We start from the raw sequence: 12,896 nt of genomic DNA on the forward strand, positions 1-12,896 counted from the left end.
AATAAAACTCGTTTCCTTTCAGTGCAGTGGGCGGGCAGCTTTGAAATGCTATTATTCTGCAGATTAACCTTATATCTGCAGGTTAATAGTGTCGTTATCTTTAAATGGTGTGGAGATCAAGCATGGGCACTGCCGCTCCATTCATTCTCTATTGGACTGCTGGAGATTTCATCAAGAATTCCCGGTATACTCCTTCATATAACAAAGTTGTAAAGATTGATAAGTCTAAAACTTGGATTTTTACTGGCTATGAAAAAATGTATTTTAGGTGAAATCTAAATGTCTTATTTCGCCAAAAATCTCTTGTCCCTCTCTGTCTAGGGTGGGTGGTAGCATCATCCCAGGAATATAGCAAATATAAAACATGCAATTAATGCAAAAAATAAATACTATAATTACCTCAAATGAATAGATAATTTATATATGCAAAAATTTGCATTTAAAATTGACTTCTACAGGGGTGGCCATTAAAAAGACAGCCATTATACAGTATATGGAATATGACGTAAAAATGAATAAATAACAGAAAGTCTGGGTAAGGTGCTACCTTTCAGAGAGAGGTGATTTTGTGGTCTATAGAATCTATAGAGACTGTAGTTGTTCATGCGGCGCGCCCCCACACCGCCGCAGGGCCGAGGGGTACCCGGAGCCGGGCCTCTAGTTCTCAGTCTCGGGGTTGTCACGGTGGCTAGACCCGGTCCGTGGCCCTGTCCGTCAGTGGGGGACGTCCGGTGTAATAGGTGGTAGTAATAGTAGCGATGGAGCGGTGCAGTTGTGGGGTGTAAGTCGCGGTAAATAACGAGGACACCAGGTTGCAGTCTCTTTACCTCTTTACTGGAGATCTCTGAGTCCTCAGTCCAGAACACGGTTCACCAGGCTACGCAAGTCCGGCCGGTCCAATGGCACCTCCAGAGTTCTCCTCTCAGGTGGAAATCTGTGCCTTCCTTCTAGCGCTATGTGTTGTAGTCCTTCCCTGCTGTGCTTACGGAAAGTAACCCCACAACGGTTGTGTCTGTTTCTTAAGTTCCCTCACAACTCGATTTGATGTTCCTCTGTAATCCACCCCTTCCCTGTATTCAGGTTGGAATGGCACCCGTTTGTCAGGTAGGCCTGGAGTTCTTCCGGGACCCTAGAGTCGCCCCTCTCCCGCAATTGCCCCCCAAGACTTCATAGGTGATATGTGGTAGACAGCCCGCCTGAGACCGACTGTCCTGCCGCTGTTTGGAGTATGGCTTGAAGCTGTATTCTAATCCACTCCCTCGGCGTTCTGGCCACCGGTATTGCGCCTCAGCAGGGTGCTGCCTCTTTCAACAAAACCCCTGCTGGTATTCTCCTTCTGCTTGATCTCGTTTCTCACTCAGCACAATCTGTCTCGCTTCTAGTCCTTTCCTTGAGTCCCGCCGCTTCCAGGAGCCTGCGCGGACCCGTTACGTTCTTTCAATGCCAAGCCTCTGCCAGGATCCCACCCCTGGCAGAGACCCTACAGTCTCTCCCTTCACAACACCCCCTGCCACAGGGTGTTGCTCCGTTCAATCCCGTCAGCGTTCTCTCTAACTTTCTGCCTGACCCCCAGTTTACCCACTATGGTGGGGAGTGGCCTAATGAATAGCACCCTTAGCTCCCCCCGGAGGCCCAGCTGTGAAACATATTGGTGTCTGTGATACCTGATTGGAGGAACTCCTTCGGTGCCATCGAACGTACCATGGCTCCCCTTAGCGGCGAAGCCACAGTACTGCAACGACCAGAACTCTGGGGCGCTGCACTCACCTACATTCTTATATAACTTTTAAAAATATATCAAGAATTACTTTGAATCTCCGGATATTTCATCATCAATAAAATTCCCCAGCAGATCGTTGTAGATGTAGGTTCAGTTCCAGCAGCAAAAAGATCCAGGACGGAAGAAAGTAGATTTTCTTCTTTAAAATATGTCTGTGGTTTTGTTGTTTCCTACAATTACATAACACGAATATTCTCCATGTTACTACATTCAGCTGGTTTCAAGGCAATTACATGCGTCTTCTGTTTCTTATAAGGTAGGCACCGTCCTCTTTTCTTAACATTTCTTTTTACCTGAAATAGTAAGTTTGTCACAGTAATGTTCTCATGACTATAGCTGCCTGAATGGGAAGCATTAGAGAAATGTTATCATTCCACCCTTCAGTGTGTCTGGGATGCAGTTATTGACAGCTCAGCCGTCGATTCTGTTACAGGGGTGTGCTGAAGCTGTCATCACTTTGATTGACAGCTCAGTCATTCAGTCTGGTGTAGGGGCATGCTGAGCTATCAGTGTGCTAACTGACTGCTTGGCCGTCCAATCTGAGACTTTGAGGAGCTGGCCGTCTTCAGGAGTTCATTGCCCAGGTGATTGCCAGGCTACTTAACTGGACGTGTTTGCACTCTAAGAAATAATCACTTTACTAATTTACCTTTGGGTTGGTCTCTATGACTACTATTTACTTATACATATAGATGTTTGTTGATACCCCTTTACTAACATAGGATCAAAGTGGTCTGATGTTTTAAAAGCACTTGCTTTGATATATTATACCACTTAATCACCATAAGCTATTTTTGTCTGGTATCTCCATATATCTGTATTCTTTCCGTGTCATTTGTGGCTTTCACCACAAATTACCCATTCATAGATATTGTGTCTGCTTCATCAACCCTAATCTACATTTTTGATACCTACTGTGCTGTGTGCCTTTACATTTACCTACTCATCTGCAACAGTGATGTATTGATTGCCTTCTTGACCCGAGAGATTTCTCTTTTGCCACTTCCCCTTGTATTTTGTCTATATTTAATTTAATGGATTTAATAAACATTTACCTTTTTAATACATAGTGGTATACTGCTTCTTTGTTTCTCTTTTGGGTAATACAGTTTTTTTGGAAGTAATATCTTTAATAGGCCGAATCTGCTTTGGATTTCTTACGTAACTGGGCTGTTTCTTCCTGGCCTCTGCCAGACGTACAATCAGCTAAGTGCGGTTTGTCTCTCTGTGCCTTGCATTCTGTTTGTAAATTTTTTGTTACCTCACTCTGACCATCCGTCTGTTTAACCCTTTCTGCTCTGATCTGTTATCCCCCAGGTATTCTGACCTCAGAAAGTTACCTAACAACTCATCTGTCTCTTCCTTCTGTTTATGACGTACCCTCCTAACTTTTGACCATGGACTCCTTGATTATCCCGCCTCATGGCTTGGCCATGAGATGTGACTCTGTGTCACATCTCATCTGGCCAATACGTTTTTCTTTTTCGCCGGTATGGAGCCTGTACACCCGCTCGGTGACCAGGTGGCAAATTTGACGTAGATGACTCAGGATCTGGATAAAGAATGTCAGCGTCTGGAGTCATCACAATGCCAGTTGCAGGGTCAAGTAATTAATTTGATGAAGACCCCCTATAACCTCCACTGTCGGCAGTGGCTGTGACGTCAGTAGCCTCTGATGTAATGTTGGCCTATCCTGGACCTGTAATGGCCCTCCCTGATAAATTTTTGGGAAAGATCAGTTTAAGGTATTCACTGAGCTCTTCGAGTTGCAGATCCTGTGCCTTAGCAAAAATGGCATAGTCATCAAAATTTTGGTAGCAGCTAAAAGTAGCAGTCACTGACCAGTCCGTAGTGACTTAGTCCCCCTCGAAACAGGGAAAAGAGGTGGCAGAACACAAAGTGGAGAAAAGTCAGTCAGGTCTAGGACCCTTCAGAGAAAGAGTCCGTGAGGTCCTCCAAAACTTGAAGGGCTAAAACTATCTGTGTTTTTAAAGAACAAAAGGACCAATTGGGGGCATAGAACATGGGAGCTGTTAAAAGGGCTGTCAGCAAAACAGCTCAGCAGCAGGGAACTGTGATCTACTTTCACAACAACATGGACTCTGTTGTTCCTCTGAGGTCAATCAAGGCCGGAGAGCTACCAGAGCCAAGAAAGGGGAAGGACAAAGTATCGCCATGTTCCTGCCAAGGTTGGCACTGGTTTTTACACTCTCCTTGGCAATAGTCACTGATCATGGCTGTGCCATAATAGATCAGAGATAAAAAATTAAAAGAGAAAATACGACGCAAACAGCACATACTGAGAAATTAAAGTTACTGATTTACATATAATTTTTTTAGCATACAAGTTAACATCCAGATTAACTGTTCTCTGGATGTTTCCAGTATTGTGTATTGTATAATCCCAGGTATCCTGTCATTCATGAAATTCAAGCGAACCTTTCTCTAAGAATGTGCCTTCAATAACTGAAGCATTGGAGGACAGGGCAAGGAAACACATTTCCAACTTTACCTACTATAATCTGGTGCTCTGTTTTGCCAAAATTCATGTTTAATGTATATGCAAATTAGGCTTGCAAGTGCACCAGTGGGCGCATCAGGGCACTTTCAGTCCTCCGTTCCTCCATGATTCTTTCTTCCAACGCTACGCTTGAGTTGAGAGCAGAGGTGACATCAGGCAACAGAGCTTGTCTCTACTGTTAATCAATAAAAAAGCAGGGGCATAGCTGGGGGAGGGCAGCAAAGAGGAGACGAGGACTGCAAGTGCACTAATACGTCTACCACTAAACTTGTAAGCCTACTTTGTATATAAATAAAATATGAATTTTATCGCAATTGAGCAGCGGATAATGACAGAAAAGGTATTGTCGAATTTTTTTTCCCTGCTCTATTCTACAGTACCTCAGGTTTCTTAAGTACATTCTTACTGACAAGTACCTTTTAAGTAAGAAAAATTATGAAAAATCACAAAGAAATCTCTTACTTGATTAACCATAGAGTTATTTTAGGGCAGGGATGTCAAATTCAAATACATAGATGGTCAAAATTAAAAGTTTGGAAAAAGTTGTAGGCCAACTTTGATATTTATTAAAAAAATCTACAGTTGAGGACATTTTTCCTCATCAAATATAACAATGAACTTTTTCATATGGAAACAAAGTTAAAAGGGTTGTACCACAAACAAAGTATATTTTAATTAATAGATCTTGAAATAAAATATTGGAATTATGTAATATGTTATGTAAGATCGGTAAAAACCATATGGCCCAATATCCTAATTTAAATATGTAATTATAAAGAACTAGATGGTGGCCCGATTCTAACGCATCGGGTATTCTAAAATATGTATGTATGTATATAGCAGCCACATAGTATGTAGCACAGGTCAAGTAGTATATAGGAGCCATGTAGTATATAGCAGACAAATACTACGTGGCCTGTGCTATATACTATGTGGCTGCTATATACATACATACATATTGTAGAATAGCCGATGCGTTAATACAGGCCACGCAGTATATAACAGTGGCCACGCAGTATATAACAGCCCAAACAGTATATAACACAGCCCATGTACTATATAACACAGTAAAGGAACAAAGTCCAGCTCACCATACCGACATTCCCCAGGTCTCGGAGCACGGAACCGCTGTGTCAGGGCGTGAACAAACAGGAAAAAAGGAGAAGATCCAGCTCAACGATATAGTGAAAAGTCCATAGTTTTATTTCACCTCGAAAATAGCATGGTGTAAGGACAAAACATCAGCATACAAAAGGGTTAAAAACCAAGATCAACGCGTTTCCGGTGACTAAGCACCCTTAATCATGATACCTGGCACATGTCATGTCTCGTACTTTTATACTGGTATCCGGTCGGCACACCGGCATGACAATTAATCAATCCAATAGAATGGACACACATGAAAAATAAGCACAAAACAAGCATGGTAATAGAACTAAGGCAAATGTTCTAGTTGGATGGAATTACGGAAAAAGGAATACAGAAAAAGCATAGAAAAACTACATACAAAATTTAACACTGAAATAATTAATTAAATAAATAGATCTATACAAAGTTTAATTATAATTGTAATTAAATAACCTAAAATATATAGAAAAAATTATTTATATGATATATAATAAAATATATTCTAATGACAATATGAAAAAAATACTATTTTTAAATATAAATTAAATTTGTGGAAGCAACCTAATCCACTTGAGTTGATGACAATTTTACATGGGAGGGAGAGAAATTTACAAGGGAAAACAAAATCGCCTGAAGTGGGACACGAACTCATATGAGTTCTTTATTCGGAGGTGAGACATGCATGTAAATCTCGTAATGAACGGAGCTACAAGCTTCTTTGACTCGAGAGTCGGCCTTGGAATGTTACGGACTTATAGATGGCCAAGGCTGAAAGAGCAAAGTAAACAAATTAGAGGCAATCAAAGTCGAAGTGAATTAGTGCACAGCAGGAGACGCCGTTACAATGTAGAAGCGGCCGACAGGAAGGAATCATTTTAAATGGATAGTAAATAATAGATAAATAAATAAAAAAAAATATTATACATAACAGGAAAAACAGGGAAACATACAGAAAATGTAACCTATACATATAGTAAGCAGATAAACGAATGCGCAGTCCATAAGCTGTCAGAAGATTAATAGAAGAGCATTAGATCCTTTCTTTTGTTTAAGCCATGTGGTATTCTAGTACCAAGCTTGAAGATCCACCATGTTTCTCTATTTCTAAGGATCACCTCAACATCTCCTCCTCTAAATGATTTATGAATTTTTTCAATCGCATAAACTTTAAGTGACTCAAGATTTGAATGATGAAAATTAATAAAATGTTGTGAAACTTGTGATATGTTTCTGTTGACATTGATATTCTCAACATCATAAATGTGTTCACGGATGCGTGTTTTTAGGGAACGTATGGTACTCCCCACATATTTGAGGTTACACATTGTGCATTCCATGATATATACCACATTTTTGGTGTTGCAATTCAAAAATGTTTTGATAGGGAAAGTATTCTGGTCACTAGCATCAGTAAAATTACAGCGTTTTCCCGAAAATTTGCAAGTTTTGCATGTCACCGCACCACATTTGTAAAAGCCTTTCGTACTAAGCCAATGAGAGGGCTGTGCAATAGGGGTATTGAGAGAGCTCGGTGATAAGCTGGAACCCAAAGAAGGTGCTTTTCTGGATACAATTCTACATCCATTACTCAAAATTTTGGCTATATCAGGATCCTCTTTTAGAATAGTCAAATTATTAATAATCGTTTTTTTGATTAAATTAAACTGATTACTATACTGGAGAACTATAGTGATTGGATCTTGAGGAAGTAGACTTTGGTTTTGTTTTTTGTGAAAACGTGGTCGTCGTGCGACGATTTTTTCTGCTCTTTTTAAGTGCCAGTCACTATAGCCTCTCTGTGAAAGTCTTTCTTTTATACCCTCGATTTCTTGTGAATAATCTTTCTGTGTGCTACAGTTACGTTTTGCTCTTACCATTTCCCCCACAGGAATACTTTTAATTGTATGTTTGGGATGGTGACTGTTTGCGCGCAATATCGTGTTTCCTGCCGTGGTTTTCCGAAATGTGGAGGTAACAATAGGAGCATATGGTATGCCCTTCAATTTTAGGTCTAGAAACTCTATACAGGTGTAATCTTGGCGAGAAATAAATTCAAGATTAAAGGGATTGCCGTTGAAATAATTTGTTAAATCCTGTACGGTAGATACATCAGAATTCCAGATTAATATCAAATCATCGATGTATCTACCGTACCAACATATGCAGTCCTTAAATGGGTTTTCATCATTGTATATATAGGATTCTTCCCACCAACTCATTACCAAATTGGCAATGGAAGGTGAGTATTTAGCACCCATTGACACTCCGCTAATTTGCATGAAATACATTTGATTAAAGCAGAAAAAATTGTTGGTCATGAGAAAAGAGGTGACCTTTATAACATAGGACTGAAGGTCCGCAGAGAAATCACTATATTTCTGCATGTGAAATTTAAGAGCAAATAACGCCACTTCATATGGTATAGAGGTATATAACGAAGTGACATCTGAGGTGATCCATGAAAAGTTTGGCTGCCATATGAACTCCTCCATGAAGTTGAGGACATCAGTACTGTCCCTAAGATAGCCAGGAGTTCTCTGGACGAGAGGCTGGAGGAGCAGATCCAGCCACTCCCCCAGCCTCTCACCCAGAGATCCAATACCCGATACAATCGGCCTCATAGGTGGTGGATATTTATTTTTGTGGGTTTTGGGTAAGGCATACAAAATTGGAGTTACTGGATTTAAAACTTTCAGATGGTCACCTTCCTTTTTGTTAAATAATCCCAAATTAAGCCCCTCGTCTATCAGACTATGGATTCTATTTTGTATTTGTAGAGTGGGATTGGCAGGCAGGCACTTGTATACAGTTGAATCCATGAGCATGTCATTAACCCATGTGATATAATTAGCTTTGTCCATTATAACAACGGACCCACCCTTGTCAGAGTTTTTAATGACAAGGTCGTCATTATTTTGTAGTTCACGAAATGCCTTCTGTAACCTGGGTTTAAGATTACTATTGTGCAGGTGTCTGTCCCGCGTGCCTTCAGAGAGATTTCTCAACTGAGATTCCATCACATTTTGAAATCTGTCCATAGCAGGTTTGCGTGCTTGGACAGGATAATAATGAGGGTTAGGCACTTTAATTACATTTTTTGGAATAGTTAAATCTTTACTCGCCTCTAAACTTTCTTCCTGTAGTTCTAATAGACACATGAGTGATAACTGGTCTGAAAAGTCAAGAGATCTGAATACATTATTATGAGAATTAGTATTGCTTTTTACCTCTGATGAATCATCCTTAAAATGCAATTTAAGAGTGATATTTCTAATAAATCTATTCACATCACAAACCGTGGAAAAAAGGTCAAAATTGCAGCTTGGTACAAAATTAAGGCCATATGATAGAAGTTCTTGTTGGTCATCTGTAAGGGAAAAAGAAGACATATTGACAACATTGTAATGACCTAACGCTGGCGTCTGAGATGATATCTCGGAGGATTTCTGTTTGCTTCGGTGTTTCCTTCCTTTTCTTCGATAGATCTTCTTCTGTTGAAAAACGGAGGTTTGCTTTTTTTGTAATAGGAGTTTTTTGAACTCTGTGCAGGTTCAGAGTCTGAGTCCTCCGTGGCTCCAGTTGAAGTATCCAAATCTGACGAGCTGTATACAAGTGCCTGCCTGCCAATCCCACTCTACAAATACAAAATAGAATCCATAGTCTGATAGACGAGGGGCTTAATTTGGGATTATTTAACAAAAAGGAAGGTGACCATCTGAAAGTTTTAAATCCAGTAACTCCAATTTTGTATGCCTTACCCAAAACCCACAAAAATAAATATCCACCACCTATGAGGCCGATTGTATCGGGTATTGGATCTCTGGGTGAGAGGCTGGGGGAGTGGCTGGATTTGCTCCTCCAGCCTCTCGTCCAGAGAACTCCTGGCTATCTTAGGGACAGTACTGATGTCCTCAACTTCATGGAGGAGTTCATATGGCAGCCAAACTTTTCATGGATCACCTCAGATGTCACTTCGTTATATACCTCTATACCATATGAAGTGGCGTTATTTGCTCTTAAATTTCACATGCAGAAATATAGTGATTTCTCTGCGGACCTTCAGTCCTATGTTATAAAGGTCACCTCTTTTCTCATGACCAACAATTTTTTCTGCTTTAATCAAATGTATTTCATGCAAACTAGCGGAGTGTCAATGGGTGCTAAATACTCACCTTCCATTGCCAATTTGGTAATGAGTTGGTGGGAAGAATCCTATATATACAATGATGAAAACCCATTTAAGGACTGCATATGTTGGTACGGTAGATACATCGATGATTTGATATTAATCTGGAATTCTGATGTATCTACCGTACAGGATTTAACAAATTATTTCAACGGCAATCCCTTTAATCTTGAATTTATTTCTCGCCAAGATTACACCTGTATAGAGTTTCTAGACCTAAAATTGAAGGGCATACCATATGCTCCTATTGTTACCTCCACATTTCGGAAAACCACGGCAGGAAACACGATATTGCGCGCAAACAGTCACCATCCCAAACATACAATTAAAAGTATTCCTGTGGGGGAAATGGTAAGAGCAAAACGTAACTGTAGCACACAGAAAGATTATTCACAAGAAATCGAGGGTATAAAAGAAAGACTTTCACAGAGAGGCTATAGTGACTGGCACTTAAAAAGAGCAGAAAAAATCGTCGCACGACGACCACGTTTTCACAAAAAACAAAACCAAAGTCTACTTCCTCAAGATCCAATCACTATAGTTCTCCAGTATAGTAATCAGTTTAATTTAATCAAAAAAACGATTATTAATAATTTGACTATTCTAAAAGAGGATCCTGATATAGCCAAAATTTTGAGTAATGGATGTAGAATTGTATCCAGAAAAGCACCTTCTTTGGGTTCCAGCTTATCACCGAGCTCTCTCAATACCCCTATTGCACAGCCCTCTCATTGGCTTAGTACGAAAGGCTTTTACAAATGTGGTGCGGTGACATGCAAAACTTGCAAATTTTCGGGAAAACGCTGTAATTTTACTGATGCTAGTGACCAGAATACTTTCCCTATCAAAACATTTTTGAATTGCAACACCAAAAATGTGGTATATATCATGGAATGCACAATGTGTAACCTCAAATATGTGGGGAGTACCATACGTTCCCTAAAAACACGCATCCGTGAACACATTTATGATGTTGAGAATATCAATGTCAACAGAAACATATCACAAGTTTCACAACATTTTATTAATTTTCATCATTCAAATCTTGAGTCACTTAAAGTTTATGCGATTGAAAAAATTCATAAATCATTTAGAGGAGGAGATGTTGAGGTGATCCTTAGAAATAGAGAAACATGGTGGATCTTCAAGCTTGGTACTAGAATACCACATGGCTTAAACAAAAGAAAGGATCTAATGCTCTTCTATTAATCTTCTGACAGCTTATGGACTGCGCATTCGTTTATCTGCTTACTATATGTATAGGTTACATTTTCTGTATGTTTCCCTGTTTTCCTGTTATGTATAATATTTTTTTTTATTTATTTATCTATTATTTACTATCCATTTAAAATGATTCCTTCCTGTCGGCCGCTTCTACATTGTAACGGCGTCTCCTGCTGTGCACTAATTCACTTCGACTTTGATTGCCTCTAATTTGTTTACTTTGCTCTTTCAGCCTTGGCCATCTATAAGTCCGTAACATTCCAAGGCCGACTCTCGAGTCAAAGAAGCTTGTAGCTCCGTTCATTACGAGATTTACATGCATGTCTCACCTCCGAATAAAGAACTCATATGAGTTCGTGTCCCACTTCAGGCGATTTTGTTTTCCCTTGTAAATTTCTCTCCCTCCCATGTAAAATTGTCATCAACTCAAGTGGATTAGGTTGCTTCCACAAATTTAATTTATATTTAAAAATAGTATTTTTTTCATATTGTCATTAGAATATATTTTATTATATATCATATAAATAATTTTTTCTATATATTTTAGGTTATTTAATTACAATTATAATTAAACTTTGTATAGATCTATTTATTTAATTAATTATTTCAGTGTTAAATTTTGTATGTAGTTTTTCTATGCTTTTTCTGTATTCCTTTTTCCGTAATTCCATCCAACTAGAACATTTGCCTTAGTTCTATTACCATGCTTGTTTTGTGCTTATTTTTCATGTGTGTCCATTCTATTGGATTGATTAATTGTCATGCCGGTGTGCCGACCGGATACCAGTATAAAAGTACGAGACATGACATGTGCCAGGTATCATGATTAAGGGTGCTTAGTCACCGGAAACGCGTTGATCTTGGTTTTTAACCCTTTTGTATGCTGATGTTTTGTCCTTACACCATGCTATTTTCGAGGTGAAATAAAACTATGGACTTTTCACTATATCGTTGAGCTGGATCTTCTCCTTTTTTCCACTATATAACACAGCCCACACAGTATATAGCAGCCATGCAGTATATAACACAGGCACACAGGCGACGTAGTTTATAACAGTGGCCGCGCAGTATATAACACAGGGCATGTAGTATATAACACAGCCCACGCAGTACATAACACAGGGCACGTAGTATATAACACAGCCCACGCAGTATATAACACTGGCCATGTAGTATATAGCAGCCACGAGGTATATAACACAGCCCACGTAGTACATTGTGCAGCCAACGCAGTACATTGCGCAGCCAACGCAGTACATTGCGCAGCCCACGTAGTACATTGCACAGCCCACTTAGTATATTGCGCAGCCCACATAGCATATTGCGCAGCCCACGTTGTATATTGCGCAGCCCACATAGTGTATTGCGCAGCCCACTTAGTATATTGCGCAGCCCACTTAGTATATTGCGCAGCCCACGTTGTATATTGCGCAGCCCACATTGTATATTGCGCAGCCCACGTTGTATATTGTGCAGCCCACATTGTATATTGCCCAGCCCAAGTTGTATATTGCGCAGCCCACGTAGTATATTATGCAGCCCACGTTGTATATTGCGCAGCCCACGTTGTATATTGCGCAGCCCACGTTGTATATTGCCCAGCCCACGTTGTATATTGCCCAGCCCACGTTGTATATTGCGCAGCCTACGTTGTATATTGCCCAGCCCATGTAATATATAGCACAGCCACGTACTATATAGCACAGCCCATGTAGTATATTGCCCAGCCAACGTAGTATATTGCCCAGCCCACGTAGTATATAGCAATGTGGGCATCATATCCCTGTTAAAAAAAAGAAATAAAAAATAGTTATATACTTACCTTCCGAAGCCCCTGGATCCAAGCGAAGCGGTTACCGACACTGCTCGTGCGCTCCGGTCTCAAGAGTGCATTGCAGTCTCGCGAGATGATGACGTAGCAGTCTCGCGAGACTGCTATGTCATCATCTCGCGAGATCGCAGCACGGACCGGTTACCGGAGCGTCGCAAGCAGGAAAGGCCTGTTGTCGATTCGGGGGCCAACGGACAGTGAGTATATAAAGATTTTTTATTTTTTT

The sequence above is a fragment of the Ranitomeya variabilis genome, chromosome 7, assembly GCF_051348905.1.
Source record: "Ranitomeya variabilis isolate aRanVar5 chromosome 7, aRanVar5.hap1, whole genome shotgun sequence".
NCBI classification, from domain to species: Eukaryota; Metazoa; Chordata; class Amphibia; order Anura; family Dendrobatidae; genus Ranitomeya; species Ranitomeya variabilis.